Here is a 22,408-nt window from a genome sequence, read left to right on the forward strand (position 1 = left end):
CTTCTGAGGTTATGGATACATTAGTAGAGAGGCAAACCTTGAGGAGTAGGCTTAGGATAAATTGTGCAGATGTACACAAACAAGTTGACTACACATAGAAAATCAGGCACTAGAAAGCCCCGATACCTGTAGATTGGCAGGTAGGCTGGTCATTCAATTTTCTGTGACCTGAATAATCTTTTTTTAATTTGGGGGGAGAAGAAAGCAGTAATTATTCACTATTGCTATATAATAGCAACACATGACAACATTTTCTGGTGGGTAGAGGAGATGTAGAGACTAGATTCTTCATGCATGCCCCACCAACCTGTCACAGGACAGAAGCACACACAGTCAGCTCACTGTAAAAGCCTGGATAGCTCAGGAAAATCTTAAGAGGAAACCTTGCAGCCATTTAGGCTACTGTTCAAAAGCATAGTAAAAATTACTTTCTAATCCTCTCTTTTTGTAGAACTGTAGAAAAGGATGTTACGTTATCATTACAAGAAAACAGAATCTAACATTTAGTATTGATACATATGATACGTATTTCTAAAAATATATAAAGAAATGTCAGTGACAATTCAGTTTGGAAAAGTACACTGTATCAAGAAAGTACTACTTAAAGCAAAGAAATTATTGCTACATCTTGCAGTGCATCCCTATAAAGATGTCTCACACGGGTGTCTTTTGATTTGAAGAAATTTCTGGTTTCTACAACAGATGTGTTTGGTGTTTATTTTCTTCTGCAATATATTTCAATGAATATTGTCCCAGAGTCAAAAGATATGAGCTAAAATAGAGGGTTTTTAGGGGTGTGTATCTGCTCTTGCCACTTCCTCTTCATTTGAAATTACAAGGCTGTTTGTGCCATTAACTTTAGTTGCAGCAGAGATGCTAATGATGTCACGGCAGGGGCAAATAATGAATATAAGCAGAAAGAACAAATGATCTCTTATTCCTTGCTTTCATGCACTTGCCAACAGTCATTTCAAGCAAACATATGCACAGTAATTCAAATTATGTTGATGACTTATACTCAGTTTATATAGCGAGTAGTACATTACTTCCTGAGTTGCTGTATGGAAATGTATGGGATTCTTGCTTACTAAGACATTATTCTTCAAGTAGCCCAATTGGAATATATGGACTGCTGCTGAGTAAACCCACAGAAACATGTGAGTCTGATGGGAAGAATATCTCTTCTCAGAATGAAAAAGTGTGTCAAAATCTAACTGTAAGGAAAAAAATAAATAAAAGACACATTATCTGACAGATCCACTAAATTCCTGAAAGTTTCCTACAAGGCATCAGCAGCCCTTTGATCACTTTACTGTGTAATGGCACTGTAGATTTATTGTTCTCTGTTTCATTTCCAACAGGTATGAATCTGAACAAAGTTTTACTAAAACAATTGGCATGAGAAAATTTTAAAGAATAGGGATATGGAGCTGCCATCAGATACTAGGGAAGGTGAAAAACAGAGTAAGATTAAATTTGTAGTCCTACCTTCCAATGCTCATTTTCACTTACCTCTCCTGCCTCTTTCACTGCTCTTGTAGGACTGTAAACCTATGCTTCAAAAATGCTACAGTGATGACTGGCAGCAAGATACTGTAGTACTGTGAAAAGGTAATTGATGTTGCATTCAGTTACTCTCCCTTATGATATTATCACTATAACAGTAAATTTCAGTGCACCACCAGAGCAAGTTTCTTAAGAACTTCCTGACTGTCAACAACAGAGCAGACTGATAGATGTGCCAATAAAGAGCTTGCAATGTTCTTTCATGGGAATGGGATACAGAAAATATTTAGATTTGTTTCTGTTTGTGTCAAACATCCTGGCTGGGGATCTGCTCCAAGATTTCTTTAGTATACCTAATTATACATAGTAACTGCTGGCCAAATGTTCACTGTCCATCTCCACTATTACCCAGAATTTGCTGCTATGGAGAAGGGGACAAAGCTCCTTTGCAGATCTCAAAAGATAACCTAGTCGCTGTGATTTCCTTTCTCCTCAGAAGGCGAAGAAGAGTTTTAAGAGAGTCTATTCCTTCCAAAACCCATGAATTCTGTTAGTGGTTTTTGGTCTGGAGTACAGAGTTCAGATTTACCATTATGATGTTACAAAATATTATTGTCTGCAAAATACTAGGCCTCAGCTGTATGTTATTGCAAAGTCTTTCAGTGATTGATTTGAAGTTATGTGAAAGACATTCCTCAAAGTAGATTTTCTTTTATTCTTCACTTGTTCCTTTAAATGGTTCTGGTTTTGGGTCTTTCTCTTTTAATATTACAAGGGCTGGATAAAACTGCCTCCAGAGACCACTGGTATCACCAGCAGTTAATTACCAGCAATTGTGTTTGACTCGGAAGTCTCTTCTCTCAAATGATTATGAGCTGGATTAAAGGAGATCGAGAACTGCTACTCTAATATGACTTGGGTAATTAAATTCCAATATTTAAAATTCTACCTAGCATTGCAGTGGGATACCATACTCTATTTCCTATGCTTTGATAATGTGTAATTCTGCTAAATACTCTGAACCAGCTGATGTTTCAACCCAGAAGTGTACTGAATATGATGCAGTTGGGAGTTTTGTGTACTGAAGTCCAATCAATTGGTAGATATTTTATTACCCCCTTAAGGTGACAGATAACATGAAAATGTAAACCATTTCCAGTAGCATCTGACTAAACATAATGGAGAATCTAACATGATTTTTGGAACTGTTGAGCTCTAACAGCTCCAGCTGAAGGCTATGAAAGCAAGAGATTCCCAAAATCTCATAAAATCAGCCTCATAGGCCTCCCTAAAATGCTAATGAAGGCTTTCTTGTAGTTACTGCTAGTAACATGAGGGAATGCAACACAGACAAGATGAAAGCTCTGGTTAGATAGTCATTTTTATAATCACCACAGAGGTGAAAGTTCCTGGGTAGAAGTTACACATATAAAATGAAAGATCTGCCAAGTCAAGGCTTTTCCTGACTATCTAATGTTACTAGTCAAAGGGACATGTCACAGAAATTGATTAGCATTTGTTTAAAATTTTTACCAGGGTGGAACCTTGGCTGAGTGAACTCCAGTAAAAAATTTCCACTAATTTCTATGGAGAACTTGATCAGGACAGATACTTGTTTTATAAAGATACAGCCCTCTCACAAGATTAAAAAAGTCCCTTATCTCTTAGAAGAGCTCTGGGAGTGTGTTTCTGCTGGTTCATTTTAATTTGGAGTAAAATGTTGTCTAATACTTCCTGTTCACAAAGGCATAAGCTGAAGTTTTGTGATGACCAGAAGCAAAAGAAGATCGACTTTGACCTCTGTGGAAACAAGATCTCACCCATGACAGCTGCTTGTGACCTGAGATTTCTACCTAATAGGCAAAGTCAGGCAGAATTTATTTGATGTGAACTGTGTACTGTGTACTACTGAACTAATGAATAGTTGCTGATGGATATTGTATCTAGAGGGCATTTCACTCTGCTGAGTCATATAGTTTTTGCAGTGTGTCAAAAATGAAATTATTCTTCTAAGGGCCAGCATTTTTCTGAAGACAAACAAAGACCAACATGCAGCTAAAATCTTTTTAAGGGACAGCACAATCCATCATTTCACTCATGATTTTGACATTATCCGATATCTTAGCAACTGACCATGCAAACTGCCTGTCCCCAAATACTGTCACATGCCCTCTTCCATCAAACAGTTATAACCAACATGGAAATGATGAATGGTTTACTACAATTGTTTTAATTGTCTATAAAATCAAGCTGCTATGTGGCAACACTGTGGCAGAAACCAAGAGAAAAGAGAGGTCTCAAATAATTTAATCCACACTGGGCTGTGTAATTAAAAACATCATCATTGTGAAACAACTGGTCATCAGATGTATCCATAAAAGGAGAGAAGAGAATTGGATCCTGAAGAGTTTTACATAGGGCAGTATTCTAAAACATTAGCAGCCTGATAGTTATCCACAGGAAAATCAGAGGCTTCAGCCCCTAGAGGAATTTATCTGCTACCTGTTTGCACAGAGACAATCCTACTCCGGCCCATGGGTGGTCATTTCCTTTAGGGACTTAAATCAGAAAACTCTTTGAAAAAAATTCCTACCAGCTGTATCATTGCATATTGGAAACAAATAATCTGCTGGGGGTCAGCTACAAAAACTTGTCTCTTTGATGAGTTTAGCTTCTGCTGTGAGAAACACGGGATATTTAATCTTAATCAAGTGGGACAAGGAACACCCTGGTGTCTCTGGCATTTTCAAGAGAGATTATCTTTCACATTAAGATTTTTAACTCCTTGCCAGCTCACTCTGCACTGTGCTAGTCATTCGCTTAATGCCAGAGAATGAATGAACTATGTACCAAAAAATCTCAAGCACAGCACAAGCCATTTTGTGCACTAAAAGGCTGAACTTCAAAATTGAGATAGCCACATCGTATTTTAAAAAACTGCACTCTATACATTACACTATCAAAAACTTTGGCCTGGCAGAAGTAGTCCTTTTTCATAATACAGTTATAGAAATAGTGTGTTTCATAACTGTGTTTTAGATGGGACATCAATCCTCACATGTAGAGGACAATTTTTCACAGGCACATAACGGTGGTCTCAGAACAACCAGGTTTTTCACAAAGGTTCTGATCTATTAAGTATTCAACACCATCTTGTATAGAAAGACATGATCTTGCCTGAAGAGCAAGTGGCTTTAACAGTAGGATTTTGATTAATGGCTTTGGAATTTTGTTTATTATGCTACTTTTGCTTTTGTTTGTTTGTTTGCTTGCTTGTTTAACTGGGCAAACAGTCATGCCAGAAATAAATTAGTTAGAGTGAGAGGAAGGTAAGACAGCACCTATCCCTCTCTTGTGTCACAGCCTTGTGATTCTGCTGTAATGCCAAGCTCAGGAAATTAGGTTAATTTTCAGGGAGGCGTGCTGCTTTACCAGTGTCTGAAAGCTCCTAATTTCTATAAGTCTGCTATGCATCATTCATGACAGGTGGCAAAGAACACTTATTAAAGCAGAAAGAACAATCCAAGGGGCAGCCGTCCTACCCAGTAAAAATCATATGCTGCTTACTACAGAATACGTTAAATTAAAAATGGATATGTAGAACATGATGATCTTTTTTCTCATTAATGTTACTGACCAAACTAAACAGAAAATTAGACATTTATCTAAAGGGAAAGTGGCTCTTTCAAAACAGATATATCTCCAGCAGGATGTTCTCATTTAAAGATGGTCTTGTTTGGAGACTTAATTGGAAAACCAACTTTGGTTTGGTATGTTTTCTTTTGGTTTTCCTTTCCTTTTGTAATCATTTTGTCTAAAAGCTAAAAGACAGGCAGGCAGAGAAATGTCATAGTTAAAGGATAAACTGAATAAAATGGAGAAAACAAAATTACATTAAAGGGCTGTGATGTGTTGCAGGACAAAAAGAAAAAAAAACACCAACAATGGAACAAAAACCTGGAAGATGAGCTATTTATTACTTTTTGCTTTCAGAAAATGATGATTCTTCTTCCTACCAGTTGAAACATAGTTTTAGAAGAACTGATTTTTCCCAGTTAAATGGAGGGAAACCTGATTTCCTCTCTGACTACTGAAGCTCCCAAGAAAAATATCATATTTTTGGAACAGACTGCTGTGCATATCAGAGGTAACTGGGTAGAACAGCTTGGTAGAGTACAGGATATCACCGAGAAATTCAGAATGCAACTCATCTCAGTGTGCACCAACATAAAAGCCAAAGCAGATGTTCATTGCTTCTGCCACTGTCATGTTAATTCCCAAAACTGCATCGCAGTTAAGCACTACCATGAAATATTTTGCATCTTATCAGAAAGCAGGTAATCGACAGCAAGCTACCTCATGGTAATATTCTAGAGCAAGAGACTCTTTAAAGGTATTTCAATTATTTTTGCTCTAGTGGGGCTTTTTGCTCTCCCAGACTTTAAGTAATTTTCTAGACTTTTTGTTTTATTAAACAGCAGGATAACATATCACACAGAAGCACTATTTACCAGCTGTCAGGTAATTTTGCAACATACCACAAAGCTATTCTCCTCAGTAGAGGGCTTTCTGTAAATCTATGTAGGTATATATATTGTCCACGGACCCCAGTTATCTTGTGAACTGTTTTCCTTCTGCAATCAAAAGACCAAACTACTTCCTAAATAGTTTCAGGGTAAACTGGAAGACTTGTTCCCACTATTCATGGATAAAAGGATGTTAGCTGCAAGCAATCATGGATGACAAAAAGATTTTTATTCAAACATTAACATTAACAAGGAAAATTCTCCTTCTGAAGAACACCACTAAGTGACCAGCAAGCAGGGCTTTAAGATTAATCTTTTTACTTCTCCTAAGCCTTCCAGGAGCATCTTCAGTAAAACTTGAAGAAAATCCATCCACATACGCAGAAGAAAAATGAGAAGAGAAAAGGAGAAAGAAAGAACAAGGAGCTAGGGTTTCCTTGTGTGGTTTTTTTGTTTGTTTTGCTTTTAAATCTACTTATAAACACACAGAAAAATTATCTTTTACTGTAGAGAACATGAAGATTACAAAGGATAAAAACATAAAGACTAAAACTGTGTTCTCTTTTATTTCCAGAGCAGCCTGAGCTTTGAGAAGAATTTCTTTCCCATCTACATCTGAAGGATGCTTCTCTTGACCCCAGGGGACTGTGGCTGAGGAGAAATCACCCTCTGCCAGCTCTGCTGCAGCACATTCTGAACAGTCAGAGCATTGATCTAAGCAGGCTAACATAGAGACACTCGCAGAGGCAGCATTAGGTGGGTATAATACATCTGGGCAGCCCAGAGAGCTTGGAAATACCCTGGACTCGAAAGCTCTGCTAAGGTAATATGGCACGAATGGAGCTGACACACGTATGCTCCCACTTCTGTTCCAAGCACTGGCTGCTCTTCAGGGCTCATTATGAAGTGCTTAATGTAGGAGAACTTTGAAGTCCCTTTGGTTTGCAATTACTATTCTGTCTAATTTAATGTTCATTATATTATTGCAGTTGTGGCCACTGCTTGTAGGTTGTTCTCTGCACGTGTAAGGGTGGTGGGAGAAGGCAGGAAAAGGTTGTTCACCTGGCATCAGATGCCACTGAAATCATTGCTGTTACTGGTAGCTGACAGTGTGACGGAGACAGATTGCTTTTACCCTCTTCTTGTATCCAGATATTTCTAAAAGAAATACAAATGCAAGTACTCTGACAGAAACTGCCACAGCAGCATGACTTCTGCTGTACAAATGCTGGAGGGAGCCTGCTCCAAGCGCTGCAGAGATTAGTAATGTGAACGGGTTTGAGGCTGGACTCTCTTTGCCAGCATCTACCTGTGGGTATGATGGAAGGGCATGGTGTAATGTACCCAGCTGGTGCAGCTTTACTGGAAACCAAGATATAAATTATCCTGTGATAGGTCTGTTTCAGTCACCCTGTGTGACAGGAGCTGGAATACTGAAACCCTCAATGCAGGTAGAAAAAAGGAGAGCCAAAAAAAAGAAAATTGAGTTTGTATTGTACTTTCAAGAGTGTACATTAAAAGTAAAATAAAAACCAAGTTCCAAATTTGTGAACCAAATCCTAGCTACTTCAGTTGGGTTTAGGATTCCCTCTGTGACACTGATTGCTTACAAAGGATTGGAGGAAAGAATTGTGCCATCTCATTCACTATGCAAAATCACTACAGGTGAACGTACATCTATAGGGAATAAGATGTGAGGTAGGAAAGTGGAGAAGAGAAAGCAGAGGCAGGGAAAAGGTGGAAAAATCCCTGTGTGTGAGTGTAAAAGAAACCTCCTGAGAAATGAAAAAGCAGAATGGAAAAGAAACATAAAACATAAATGTAACCAAAAAAAATTAAAAAGAGGAAAAAAAAAGACAAATGCTAGTAAATTAGGTAACTTATATGACCTCCTTGTGAACCCCAAAATGTAGGCTAGTTTAAAGAAAAATGGGGTAGGGAGGAAGACAGCTGAAGAAGGAACGACTGACAGCTAAACAGAGTTTAAGAGGTAAATCAGAGTTTGGCCCCCAAGCACTGGGATGATTCCATCCCTAATCTAGTTATCTAAAAAAATGAGCATGTTTTGCTAACATCATTCATTTCCCACTCAAGTGGTTTGCCTGTGTTTTGTTGGAGTGATATAGTAGCTATCTCAAACTGTGTCTTCTTAACCCATTCCTTCACCTTTAAATTACATTCTCTATGGACAGATATTGGGAAGCATTTTGATGTTTTTATTTCTTTTCACATACATTTTTGCATACAATAAAAATAAGAAAGGTGTCGGTTACTCATTTTAGCTCAGAATGAAGAGGCATAATTAACAGGTTTGGAATCATATTTAAAAAATAATATAAGCTAGATAACTTCTGCAGAGGTATAATTTTTTATATATATGTATGGGTGACCTCCTCCAGATCCTACAATGATTTTCTTTCAGCTCCAAACAGAAAATAGATTTTGAGACTGAGTTATTTCCTGAAGAAACAGAGTTGATTGTTTCAGGCTCTCTCCCTTCCATCTTGCTCCCACCTGCTATTCCAGAGCCAGTGAGATAGTAGAAACTGTAAAACAGCAATGTCATTAATAGGATTTTATCCTCCCCACTCCATGGGGATGCCTTTGGCTTTTGTCTAGGCAAAAAAGTGTTGTCTCAGCATTATTCTCTCCAGCTCTATGGTCTGTCCTCTCTATCTTTTGCAATGGCATGTGTTCCTGCTCGTATTGGTGTAAGCCCTCAATTCCTTTTTATTTAGTCCCATTTCTCCCCTAACTTGGTCAAAATCCCACTTTGCAGCACTCTCAGATCCCTCCACACCTCAAGTGCTTCTTGTACGTTCATGCCTGCACCAAAGTGGGCATATCCCACAGTCTGCCAAACGGCTGCCTACCCACATGCTCCTACCAGCTTTAGTGCAAGTGATGGTTTGTCAGACTGCTCTGTTTTCTCCTGTATTCAGTGATATCTCTGTCCAAAATACATCACCCGCAGGAACCCCATTGCAGAATGTTGCTTGAGCATGTTGTTTAAATTTAGTAGCATACAAGCAGGTGTCTATACATGATAGTGCTCATGTGGAAAGGGAAAACCTATTGAAAGAAAATAACAACCCCAAAACACTGCCCCCTACTACAAGTGTCCATCTGGTGAAAGAAACTGAACCAGGTGACAATTTGAAGAAAATTAACCTGCAATGCAATTGCCTGGTAGTCAAAGCCCTGATATAGTTAAGCAACCACAAACTGTGACAATACTTCATCCTACACAAGTACTTATGATATTTATAGAAAGGCACCCTACAAGACTTTCAACAGGAAAAGTTGGAGCAATGGTTATTTACAACAAACTCGTACATACCCACTTTACCCAAACACATAGACAGTCTTACAGAAGGCACAAAAACAATATTTCTGTTCAGTTAAACATGCAAAAGTGTTTTCAGGTTCAGAAAGTGTATTTGTAGAAAATTAATGGAGTCTGTGGCAAGAAATTCTCATAGTAGCCTATTCATAAAGAAAAATAGAAAAAATTACCTATTGTATAGGAAATTGCAAGATATTTCAAATATAAATGGATCCAGTCAAATAAAATAGGTACTTGTGCTGGTTTTGGCTGGGACAGAGTTAATTTTCTTCACAGTAGCTAGTATGGGGCTATATTTTGGATTTATGCTGAATACAGTGTAAAAAATGCAGAGATGTTTTCGTTACTGCTGAACAGCACTTACACAGCTCAAGGCCTTTTCTGTTTCTCATACCACCCCACCAGCAAGCAGGCTGGGGGTGCACAAGGAGTTGGGAGGGAACACAGCTGGGACAGCTGACCCCAACTGACGACAGAGATATTCCAGACCATATGACGTCATGCTCAGCCTATAAAGCTGGGAGAAGAAGAAGGAAGAGGGGGACATTCAGAGTGACGGCATTTGTCTTCCCAGGTAACCGTCTGAGCAATGGAGCCCTGCTTTCCTGGAGATGGCTGAACACCTGCCTGCCGATGGGAAGTGGTGAATGAATTCCTTGTTTGGCTTTGCTTGTGCGTGCAGCTTTTGCTTTACCTATTAAACTGTCTTTATCTCAACCCATGAGTTTTCTCACTTTTTCTGATTCTCTCCCCCATCCTGCTGGGGGGAAGTGAGCGAGTGGCTGTGTGGTGCTTAGTTTCCCACTGGGGTTAACCGTGACACTATTTTACTCAAAAAAAATAACAAGCTTTTGGGTCACAGTCTTATAATTTCATGGGCTAAATCACAGTAGCAACAAATATATTTTCATAAAATTACCGTTATCTCATAATGCATAGATGTTCTTATCCTCGTCTTCTTTGCCTCCACTAATTCGCTCTGGCACTGTATTGGGTTTCTCCACATATACCTTGCACACTGCTGAGTTGGCACTGTCATCTCTCAAAACAATATTAAGCAAAAAAGGTCAGCAATTTAAAAATTTTTTTTTAAAAACAAAAGAAATTAAGACCAAATAGTTCAATAAGCTCTCCAAAAATTGAAAAATGCACTGTTTTGAACTTCTAATGAAGAATTGTTTTTTAAATTGAGGCAGATATTTTCTACTAGAATTTTTAGCTACTAGAAATTCAAATATTTTACTGATAATTCTTTAATAAGTATATTAGAGTAATAACTTTCTTGAGTTTCTGTATTTTTTTTGCATTCATTTTTAAAAATACAAATAAATGGCAGTGATTGGCAGTTTGAGCTGTTTATCTTTTATCTTCCTCTCTTATTAGGTGTTTTCTAGTGCTTATACATAGGAAATTACTATATCTGAAAAAAGATAAAGCCCCTCTGCTCTAGAATACATCCAGTAGAAACAGTAGTAATTCTATAATATGTATACTAATAAGGAGTTTAATGCATAAAGAAACATTATAATGACTGAAAATGAAAGAGGTAGACTGTTTGAAAAAAAGTGTCTGAAATGGGAAGCTCCTTGCAACTGTGGTGTTGGGTCAGAGTCTTAAAAATTAATTAGAGAGTATAAAGAGAAAGGGACAAAAAATTACCTAAAATGGTAACACTTAGTCCTAAATCTGGACATTCAGTAGAGGTAAGCATAGCTGAAATCTTCCTCTTCAATTCCATGTAGACAGTGAAAACACATCTCAGGTGAGAAATAGGTACATGAAACAGACCTGACAAATTTTTTTGACTCCCGTTGCAGCCATAATCTTTCAGTTTAGACTGGTCCATTCAGGACAATTACCGAGTCAATGACATGTTAATCTAAAGCAACACTGTGACACTTCATTGAAGTACCAAAATAAGATCATTTTGGTCACAAACTACCTATTGTAAAACATGGCGTGAACATTTTGTCTTCCAAGACTAACTATGTACTAAAAAACATTATGATTAATGGGACTGGGGGACAAAACTTCAGCAGCGAAGTGCAGTGACACTGATGCATAACTAACCTAACCAGTTTGTTCATTACTAGCTTTTACAGTGAGCTAAAACTGAATACTAGTAGATTTTCTCATGCTTGTACATGTACACTTTACATTCTGCATTTTCTAAAAATAATAATCCCTGTGTCATGTCATTAGCAGCCCTCCTCTGAGGAGTTACAACACACAGGCAGGAAATCTGAGCTGGATCACTCCCTCACTGTTTGGAGACAGTAGCTGTTCATGCAAAGAGAGCTCCTCATTCCCAGTTAAGGAGTCCAATTCTGCAGTCCTCACTTAAACAAACCACTGTTACTCACACAAATCTCCTACCTACAGCCGAGGAACTGCTTGTGAGAGTGACAGTTTCAAAACTCTGTCAACAAGAGAAAAACACCCACTCTACCTCAGGCTAAGGACACTGAGGCTGCTTTAAAGACTGCAGCTACTCAAAAAGTATAACCCGAAGCACTTTGCTATTTACATAGCATAGGGAGAATAAGCCTTCCCAGTAATTCCTGAGCTATATTGTAAATGTTGCTACAGTTACCAGCAAATGCAACTTCTAAATAACATGCCCAGGTATACTGTGCTGGCTGTGTAAATAGCAGGTCTAAAAATTATAGCTGTTGCTAATATAAAGATCAGTTATTGTTTTACACATAGGTTTTAAAATTTAAAAAATCTTTATCCTAAAGATTTTTTTTTTTCCTTTTCTTTGCCTAGAACATAAGTCAATATGAAGATCTACTCTCAATGAAGGTTCTTAGCAGAGAAAGAGCCAGCATTCAGGCAGCAACCATCTTTACATCTTTCTGCTCCAGGTATTTTTTTACTGCTCTCTTGAAATCTGAAACTCCCAATGACACACTGTTGAAACCCTTCTCTTATCAAAAACTTTATATTATGGAATTGCTGGGGAGAAATTTGTGGGGTTTTTTAACTGATAAGCAAATTCATGAAAGGTATCTTTAAAAATTCAGTACTGGAGTATTTTGGCCCCTCATATGATTTGTTGTTAATGTCTGAACTTGACGCAGATTAAGGAAGCAGTTTACATTGAGAGTGCACTGCATGGAGGTCTCACCACAGTTTATCCTGCCTTTTGATGTGGCTGAGTTCATTTCCTCTCAGTCCAACCTCAGCATGGACATTAAGAGCTCCTATGTAGCCCCCATCTCTCTCCTACTGCTTTACAATAAAGATACCACAAGAATAAAATTATATTTTACTTGAAAAATATGAAGACCCATAAACATTATATGTGAGTACAGTGAGGAGATTTATAAAGTGGATAGACGGTATTTATTTCAGATCAAGCTCGGCATCAGTCAGGAGCTGGAAAATAAAAACAGCTTGTGACAGGCAATAACCTGTTCCAACGGTACAACGGACCTCGTAATCAAGCTGCAATCACTCTTCTGATCTCCTGCGGTCTTGTTTCTTTCTTTTCCTTCTTGAGGAACTGGCACTTCCAATCTATTCTAATTTTCCTGATTCTAGGCTTTGATTTATACTGTTCTGGCTATTGTACATCCTGTCAGAGGAAGGAGGAGTTAAGGATTCGAGGTGGAGGGAGAGGCAGCACTGACAGGAGGGTGAGTAAGAACAGAGAATAATACCAGAGATTAAGTGATTCTGATGGGTGACGTTTTAGTCTGTCTTGTTCTGTAATTATACATAACATTTTTCCTTCAGTCCTGACTGACGTGAACAAATACGAAAAAAGCTCCATGTAAAATGATGGTCCAATAATAAGAGCATGGTGTTGAATTCAGAGTTGGGACATCTGGGTTCTGGTCCCCTTGGCATCAACATGAGACTACACAGAAGCCGTTTATTCTTCCTTCTGCCTTTGTTTACTCTGATGCAGAGAAATGGATTTTTTTAAACTCTGCTTTTCTAACAAAGTGTACCATAGGAAGGGCAGACTCTTTAGAAGTGACATCTCAAATAGAATTGCTTTAACCATGCTAGCTGAGACACTTCTCTGTCTATTCAGAGGTGCCTCGTGCTCTGTGTGTATCCCACACTCTTTTTGGTCATTCTTCTATGAGTCTGAGACATTTCTGAAGCATAAGAATCTCCATGTAAGCAGAGATCACCAAAGCCCGTACCCAAGAGTACAGTAATTATACATGCTGACATATAGTAATTATATTTCATGCTTCAAGGGAAAATCATGCACTTTGTTCAGCAATCACCACTATTTTCTTAAGTGGAAGGATACCTCTTTGAACTCTGGCTTGGTAATCAATGTAAAACTAGGCACATAAGAACTGATACCACTAGTAATTTTGATCATAAAAGGCATAACAATTAGTATACCTGGAGGTGATGCTTATTTCCATGTGACTGACCAATGCTTCTTAAAAAATGCATTACATTCCTTGGTTCAGGTTCTGCCCATAGTCTGACACCTAACAGCATGAAAGTCACTGAGTAAAATATCCCTTGAAAACATTTTCAAATGAGTTGTCCTGTATTTTCAGCAAGTGTGAACAGGTTGTATGTGTGGGAGAAGAGATGTTAAGAAATGTGGGTGAGAGAGATCATGAAAGATTTTGCAGTCTTTGCTCAGGCTGGACACCATTTCATTCTGTTATGACCTGGGGACCGTTACTCACAGTATATAGCAGTTGATACAGCAAACATTTCTGGGGCATTTCTTCAAAGGTGATGTACTACTCAAAGTGAATAAAAGAGCAGTAGCATCTGTCCTATACTTATCAGAAGAGACAGCAGGTGGTATAAAAAAGGCAGTGCTAAACCAGCAGAAATGTCATAAGACTGGAATCCCTTTGTCTGCTTTGCAGGTCCAAAGCATTCAAGAAAGGGGATGATGGAGCAGCAAGATGCTGAAGTGAAGGAAACCATGAGACAAAAATTAACTTCCCAGGGAAGCCAGACCTGTCTTGGGATCACACATTTTCCCTTGGGACATGTGCAGGCAGCCAGGATTGTACTTTTGGAGTGGACTGAACCCCGTGCTGCTACCAGGGTGGAGGAGCACGGTTTCTATTCTGTGTGGTGGCATTCTTGGTGTAATCAATGAAAACATCCCCAAAGGTAGTTTCTAGTGCTGCCCACCATTGTCCCAAAGATAGCCACAGCATGGACCTGCACTTGGCCTTCATGCCTCTTTAAAGGCACTTCCCTTTCCCCTTAAAAAGACAAGTGGACAATGCAAAATAATGCCTCCTCTAGCCTTAAACTAGCATTATGTTCAGAGGTATTGAACCAAAAGATCCTTCTGCAAGCTCTCATCAAGAACAAGTTGAAATATGGAGTCAGCCACCAGAGATTCACAATAATTGTCTGATGCAGGGAAAAGGACAATAAATACAGCCCCTGCTGAACAGCCCATCCCTCTGGTTTTGTCTTTTCTTCAACATCTTTCTGGTTTGGTATACGTCCCCACAGCTATGCTGCTCCTGAGCCCTTCTTAAAGCAAAAGGGAAAAACTGTTGGCCACCTTATCTGTCTGCCCCACTATCTAGAGCACATTCAGTTTCTGCTTATAAGTGTCAGGACATTAAATAAGAGGTAGGTAGCTATGTCATGAGTTAAGCGAACAGTCACATGCAAAAAATACCAAATTCTCAATGCTGAACATGAAAAACTTAGAAGAATCTCTTGGCCTTGACACGATCGTTGAAACTATTAATCAGACTGCTAAGCTTAGCCAGCACACTTGCAGATGAACAATTCAAAATATAGGGGGAAAATATCCAGTGGACAAATTAATGACAATTAACAGATTGTTCAGCATAGGTCATTTTATCTTCAGTGATCTGAAAACAAAAGAAAGCATCAGCTGTCTGATGAGACCAGCGTCCAGTCACTCAGGACTGAGGGAATGTCTGTTTTCAGAAAAGCCCATCTTCACACAACTGTCTTTGAGGTTATTGGAAAGCTGAAAATTTTTCTCACATCTTTCAGGTTAATGGCAATCGATCATTCACAGCCATTTCCCTGCATAGAAGCCTACTAATTATGTCCCCATAATAACCATTTGTGTTGGCATTATGCTCCAGCACACCAGCCTGATCAGATTACTTGCTTGCAAACAAATTTCTTCACCATTACCCTGGAGAATGGCACAAGCTTATAACAACCACATGAGCAAGGCTGAGTGAACAGGACAGCTGGCTGGAATGTAAGACAACTGTGAGGTTTTGTCCCACATATACTCTTTATATATTCTTTACCTATAACTTGACAACTTTTTGTGCCCTGTCCTCTCTTCCTTAGACTGAGAGGCCAGAGATAATATGCAGACAACTCGCACAAAAGAGACGGATTACAAACTACGATACTTCTACAATGGATGTGTGACACCAAGCAAAACAGTACTTCTACGTGTGACTGAGGCTTTTTAGGTGATCATATAACTCAAAGACTTAAACAACAGATTATCTCTTTTTGAAGAATGATGAGAATTGCATGGTGGAAGGGAGAGGTGTATGGAAAAGAGAATAATAAGAAAGAAAGGAACTGAATGGAAAAGTCCTCTGTGTTCAGTCTACTGGATGTAGACAGAAGAGAGGAAATTTCCTCTCTCCTCTCCACATCCTTTCCTCACTGTATCCCATCAGCTCTGGTTACCAGAGTGCTACTTTCCATAAAATAATAAATATTTTACTTGTTTTCAGGAAAATATTGCTCTCTTCAGTTAGATATCTAATTACAGAATTGATTATTTTTTTTTAAAAAAAAAAAGTAAATGTGGAGCAACATTGGCAAAATCTATTCTTTGAAGAAACACCAAGAAAAGAATTCTTTTGATTTTCAAATGATTTCTCCAGTTAAGCTCTTCATTCCTCACTGTGTGGCAGTTAACATAATCATCTGTGTATAAATAACAGTAAGAGTAACTGCATGACATGATCTGCTCTGTGGAGAACATGAAGTATTTTTGCAGATTTTTTTTTCTTTTCCCCTTGAGGGGCTGTAGGTACTAATTGCAGCAAGCAGCAAAAGAAAAAAAAATGTATTAAATATACGTATTGTATCAAAACCCAGCTATTCATGAGCTGAGCTAGCTATGAAGGGTCTGGTCCTGCACCCTTCAGTATGCAGGACTGCAGGACTGAACCTAAAGCTGGGATGACATGTACATTATTTCCTATAGGAATGCAAACAGCTATGTCATTATTTTGTAAATTTACTTGGAGAGAGAATGCTTATCTAAGCAAAGACCAGCTCTCATTTTCCTTGCTGTGCAATTCACATCAGAGTTCAAGGAACAGTGGGAGAGGAGACAACATGCAGCCCTTCTCCCCACTGGGATGTACACATCACTTTAAAGCAAAGGCAGTGATGTTCCCACTTTCTAGCTTTGCAATTCTCCCCCAAAAAGGATCAACAGCCAGGTTAAGATCCTAGCAGCAACAGCAGCACTGAAAGGTAACTGGAAAGACACCTTGACTACTACTGGAGAAAATAAGTGCATCTGGGTTCTTTGTGAAATGTTGCCTCATTTTAGCACCTCTCCCCCTCCTTTCATGCATCTCTTCTAAACACCCATCAAGCCCCAGCTTGCCAAGCCCTGGTATCAGAGGACACGTGCTGCCAGCTGACAAGGACTGGATTAGGCTTCTTCTGAGCCTGCACTTTAAGCACCCATAGGGGTTCACTGTAGAGCAGCAAGAAGTCTGGTACTCAGGGTACAAATTAATCCTTTCAGATCATGGCAGGGAAGCTCAGGCTGACCAAGAGATAACAGTCTTTAAAATCCCTGTGCCTGTACACACTAGCTGAGACCATGTGCTCTTTTAGGGTCCAGGATGCAGTGAAATCAGAATGGGATGTTCACAGCCTGAGTGCCCCTACACACACACACCCGTGGCCGATTGTTGCAGCAGAGTAGAGTGGGTTAAATCAGGATAGAGGAGAGAGTTGGCATGACGACTGCAGAAGTCTTCTATGTGGCCTGTGCAATAACTAATCATTACACAGTAAAGGGTAATAATTACTTCTTAATGCTGCAGTGCAGGAACTGGCTTCATGGCAGAGCACAGTAGGGTGAAGAGATGGGGTGCTTGCCAGTGCAAGAAAAAGAAATAAATTAGTGTGAACCCTATCAAAGAGGTCTTAATAGACCTTCAAAATAAGTAAATGATTCTTCTTTATTTAGTTATTATCTCTTCTTTATGTGCTTAGCTGCAAAAAATTTCTCCCTTCCTGGCTTGTGTTTTCAGTTTTCTTCCTTCATTTATGAAGCAATAATGTGCAACAAATGAAAACTTGGTATGGAGCTCTTCTTGTGAAATAAATCAATAACAAAAAAAACCCCACACCCAGAAAACCCCAAACAAAAATGAATAGGAGAACACTCTGGGTTTTAATCCTTGTTCTTATTGCTGTGTTGCATTAACAACACTGGCAGAGGGTTAGGAAACAAGCTCAATCACAGCCTCCTCATGCCTTGAAGTAAAGAGCTGAAGACCTCCTTCTTTGCTCCATCCACCCTACCTGGAATACAAGTTAAACTGAGAGTTTTTCACCTGCTAAGACTTTCAATCAGAAGTCTCTGCTCCTCCCAGTTGAGTTCAACTCAACATAGCACCTAAAGTGTACCAGAAAATGAAATGTAGAGGATGCATTTCTCCTTTGCTGTTGTGTTGTAGGTATTTCTTGTGCTATCATCCTCAGCTGGTCTTGTCTGCTGACCTGCGGTGGGGAAACTTGATGGTTCAACTCTTACTTAAACAGTCAGAGGAGGGGAAAGGGAGAGAGGGGAAGGGATTTGTTCTCATTCAAGTCACCAGCAGGAAGATTCCCTCTGAGAGAGGAAGTGGCCAGCCAGCCTGTGCCCCAGATCACACAAGAAAAGGCAATTCAGACAGCCTCCAGCGGGAGTGAGTCTTCAGGAACTGCACCTTTTGTCCAAAGCAGCCAGAGCCAATACCTCTCCCTGAACAGAGCCACATTTGACTTCTAGGTTGCCACTATGTCACCTTGTCACAGTTTCCCATAGTAGGAAAATACTGTTGTTGTTGGTTTGTGTGGCTAAGGACCTTCTCTCTGCAACCTTGCATCCTGCCTTTCCCTCACAGCTGTCTACCCTCCCATCTAGGCTGCTGGGACAATGTTTTCTGAACCCTGGGGACATGTGTTCCCCTCACTGTTCCCACACTGTTATTCTCATGCTGCTAGCCTTATAGCCTTGCACCCACATACCCCACTAGTCTTTCTGTGCTGGGTTCTCATGGGCAGTGATTGCCACTAGTACAAGAATCAGCCTTTTTTCCCCACTTTAGCTAAATTCTGATTATAGCTATAATAAAAGTTTATGCAAGGCATGTAATAAATTTCATGTGCACACAAGCAACTGGCCATGCAGCCCCTGCCCCGATCAGTGTGTGCGCCAATCAACACTAATGGTAAGCAGTGACAGCCAGCTGAGGGTTTGAGCACATCCTAGTGTAAACTGTACAGTTACTGTGGAAAGAGTATTAGTGGGGGAACCAGATGCTGCACAGCACAGGATGACCAGGAGAGCTCTGGAAACCATGGTTGCGTCTCTACCCAGCTGAGTGTCACGAGCAGAGCTTTCCTTTTCCCTTCTGTCTCTTGTCTTTGTTTTATTTCCCCTGGCTTATTTTTTTCCCGGCTTATTTTTTCCCCAATTTTTCAGTTAAAGTCAATGTAGACCATCAGCTATGGACTCCACTAATAAATCTTCATGCATGTGAACCTGTCTCAACATTGCTTGTACAGACCAGCCATAGTGGGAGGGAATTTCTATTACAATAACATACATAACATATCATGTATTGGTTTATGTTGTTTATTTGGTTTACATATGTGTCATCAAATATATTGAGGAAATCACCAAAAGACTGAAATGGGTTGGGAAAAGTAAAAAAAAAATCAGATCTGGAGATAGATCAGGAGAACTGATAACTTACAGGTGAAAGACAGTGCTAAACAGCTGGGTACAGTGTCTTCCCTTTTTGCTGACAAAGCAAGGATATGTGTCTCCAAATCTAGCTTCCTTCCCTTATCTTTTCAGAATAACTTGGAGAATGTCATTGAAATATTTGTCAAGAGAAAAACTCCAACTCACTGGGGTCTGCCATAATGTTATAGGATCTACTTGCAAAGTTGCCCACTGGTTTCTAAAATCCACAAACCAGAAAAAAATGCACTGCTAATTTGTGTGGTATGGGTTTGGCTGTCCTTAGTCTTCAGTATTTTGCAGTCATCTGTATGTATATAAAATAGCTTTGAAGGGTAGCCCAAGCAGAGCTGCAGCTTTTTACAGCCTTGTGGGTAGCAAAGAAAGAAATTAGGTTCCATCTAGAATGAAGCCCACATTTTCCTTGAGATTTATTTTGCTTTGCTTTTAAAGATTTTGGCTTAGAGTTAAAAATATTGTACCTAAACTTGGATTTCTAAAGCCATAGTCAGAACACACACTAACAGCTTGATTTTTAAGCAAGCAAAGCATCCAGAAATCATTTTTACAGTTATTCAGCAGAAAAATGAGGGGGCTTCAGCTATCATGAGCTTGAAAATGTAATTTTAACACTACTGTTGTGTGGGTTTCTTAATAAACAGAAAGCTTGGCTTCTGCTCATTTCAAAGCTTTGCAATTCACCTTTAAGTTCATGCCTTTAAATTGATATGTTGTTGCAGTACAGAGCAATCCTGCATAGGTGAAAGAATGATGTTGTGATTCCCACGGGACCATGGTCATAACAGGAAAACTGACCTAGAAAGCTTTCCAGTGAACACATGTCCCACCACTTACAGACATAAAAGACATCGACAAAATAGACATCATCTTCATGGAGTATCTCTTTCATCATAAGTTCAGCTTTAGCTTTCTATTCTGTAAAGTTCTTTTTTTTTTTCTTTCCTAGGACTCACTAGTTATAAAGCTATTGTCTAAATCCTGATACAGCCCATGAAATGATATAGAGCTTTGAGAAGGCTGTGATTTTGGAGCTTTCAAGTGAAAAGCAATAAGAAGGAATCATCTCTCTTTTGGCACTTGGGAGGGGCAGGTCTGCTCTAATGAGGTAAGAAATTGTATATATGCAACTGCTGAGGGAGGCTTTCTGCTGTTACATTTACAGGGATACAAAGGTCTCTCTCAATGCCTGTCACAGCCTTCCTCACTTTTGGTGTGTATAGGCTGTTTGTTCCAGTTTACTTGTTGGAAGCAGAAGACTGAATGAGAAGAGAGACTAAAGGCAGAGCTGTGACCACATTTTCCCTTTCTCAACTCACTGTTGCCCTGTAAAGGGAACACCTATAAAGAGAACACAAAAGCATTAAGCTGAAAGAGAAGTGCGTCTGCAAGGAGGTTATCTCAGGCTGTTATATCAGAGTTACAATGGGGCAGGAAAGCATACTCTGTGTCTGGCATCGAGATCTGACTGGAAACCATGTGTATATTAAAATTCTCCAGCTGTTACAATGAACAAATAAAACAAAGAATCTTTTAATTTATTTGTAGGAGGTCTTTCTGGGGAGTCAGGGGTTAATTAACAGCTTTCCAGAGTGTCTTGTGATTGTTTTGATAAGCACCTAACCAAGAAGGACAACAAATTTCTGGTAAGCAGCAAAAGTAAAACAGGCTGAGCATTGTCCAAAGAAGACAGCTACGCTGATGACTCCAAGTGAGGCTCTGAGTACAAGAGCAACTCTCCCTAAGCCAGCTCGCCCACTGTCCTCTCACAAAAGCAGCTGGTAGCAATAAGCAAGAAAAGGGAATGGGCATACAGTGATACCACCCCAGCATACTGAGGTTGAAGCAATTAGTGGTGTAGGGAGCTCCCTGTGACTTTATTTGCATCACAAAGTTTTGGTAGTGTTTTTGTTGCAGTATTCTGTCTAGTTTGATCATTTTTACTCATTTATACCTTTGGAATCAGCAAAACATCATAGGCCACTAGGTGCCATAGCTCAACCACGCAGTGATTTTTTAAATTTGTGACTGTTAATATCCACCAGAGAGCTCTGGGTCTGATGTTGTGGAAAAAAATGAAATAGCCCCTGTCCGCCTTCTCCATCTCTTCAAGGCTGCTTAGACCTATGTGTATTCCTCATAAGTCATATCATTTCTGGGATAAGGTGTCCTAGTCTATTGAACTGTCTCTGAAAGGCAAGTAATTCTCACCATCTTTGTCACCTTCCTGTGTAACTTTCCCAGTTCCTCTGTATCATTGCAGCACTAGCATGGGCAGAACTGTTCTCAGGGTTTAAGGAGTTCTATCATGGACTGCTCCAGAGAGATGCTGCTGAGGTATCCCATGTATAGCTGCCTGTACGAGCAACACCGAGGGGTGAATAGAAAGGCTCTTACTCTCTAAAGAAGAGAAAGATCAGGTTGATGTCATAAGCTAATTTTCACATGGAGTAAAAAGCAACTGCATATTTGAAAGATAACTCTATCGTTCATTTCTTTCTATGGATGCCCAAATTTAGGTAAGGTTCCTCTGTGCAGGCTGTTACAGAAGTGCTGCCAAACACTTTAAAATCTAAAGAGGAAGGGCAGACAAAGCATGTGAGAATGCAAATGCTATTTTATACAATTTCCATGTTAGAAGCTGAGGTACAGCTTCTAACTGCTGAGCTTGTCTGAGGCCGTATCCGCAATCTGTGATGAAACTAGGAATTCAGCCCTTGTCACTATTTTCTGAAAGAACTAACAAGAAAATTGCTCCTCATCTTTTTAGTTATGTGTCATTTCCTCACCCCTCTTTGATTTTTAAGATGCATTAAAAATAATAATGTGGAATATTAATTGTCATATTTGTCATTCGAAAGAATGGCAATACTTGAGTTATCTGGGGTTTTTTAAATGAGATATTTTGCATTCCCATGTGCTTCAAAGCAGGAGATACACCATCTCACTCTTAGCAAAAAAAAAAAAAAAAAAAGGAAGAGAGATAGCTACAAGCTTTCTTTAGACAAAACAGACCAAATGGTTTTCTTCATCTTCTTTCTTTTTCCCTCCTTGTTTCTTTCC

General features: G+C 39.3%; 1 protein-coding gene and 1 long non-coding RNA gene across 11 annotated transcripts in view; one reads left to right on the top strand and one right to left on the bottom strand.

Moving 5' to 3' along the window:
* CHRM2 (cholinergic receptor muscarinic 2) overlaps positions 1-22,408 on the bottom strand; it is a 103,012-nt gene that overhangs the window by 69,586 nt on the left and 11,018 nt on the right. The gene's annotated exons all lie outside the window — the stretch shown is intronic.
* LOC141924124 (uncharacterized) lies at positions 9,922-20,878 on the top strand. 3 transcript variants are annotated; one of them, XR_012623457.1, is made up of 6 exons: positions 9,922-10,050; positions 12,148-12,245; positions 12,925-13,019; positions 15,676-15,803; positions 20,295-20,453; positions 20,569-20,878. It is a non-coding gene; the product is annotated as an uncharacterized LOC141924124 (long non-coding RNA). The 3 variants fall into 3 exon arrangements; XR_012623458.1 differs by lacking the exon at positions 15,676-15,803 and having other exon boundaries at positions 20,544-20,878; XR_012623456.1 differs by lacking the exon at positions 15,676-15,803.

The sequence above is a fragment of the Strix aluco genome, chromosome 5, assembly GCF_031877795.1.
Source record: "Strix aluco isolate bStrAlu1 chromosome 5, bStrAlu1.hap1, whole genome shotgun sequence".
Classification (NCBI taxonomy): Eukaryota; Metazoa; Chordata; class Aves; order Strigiformes; family Strigidae; genus Strix; species Strix aluco.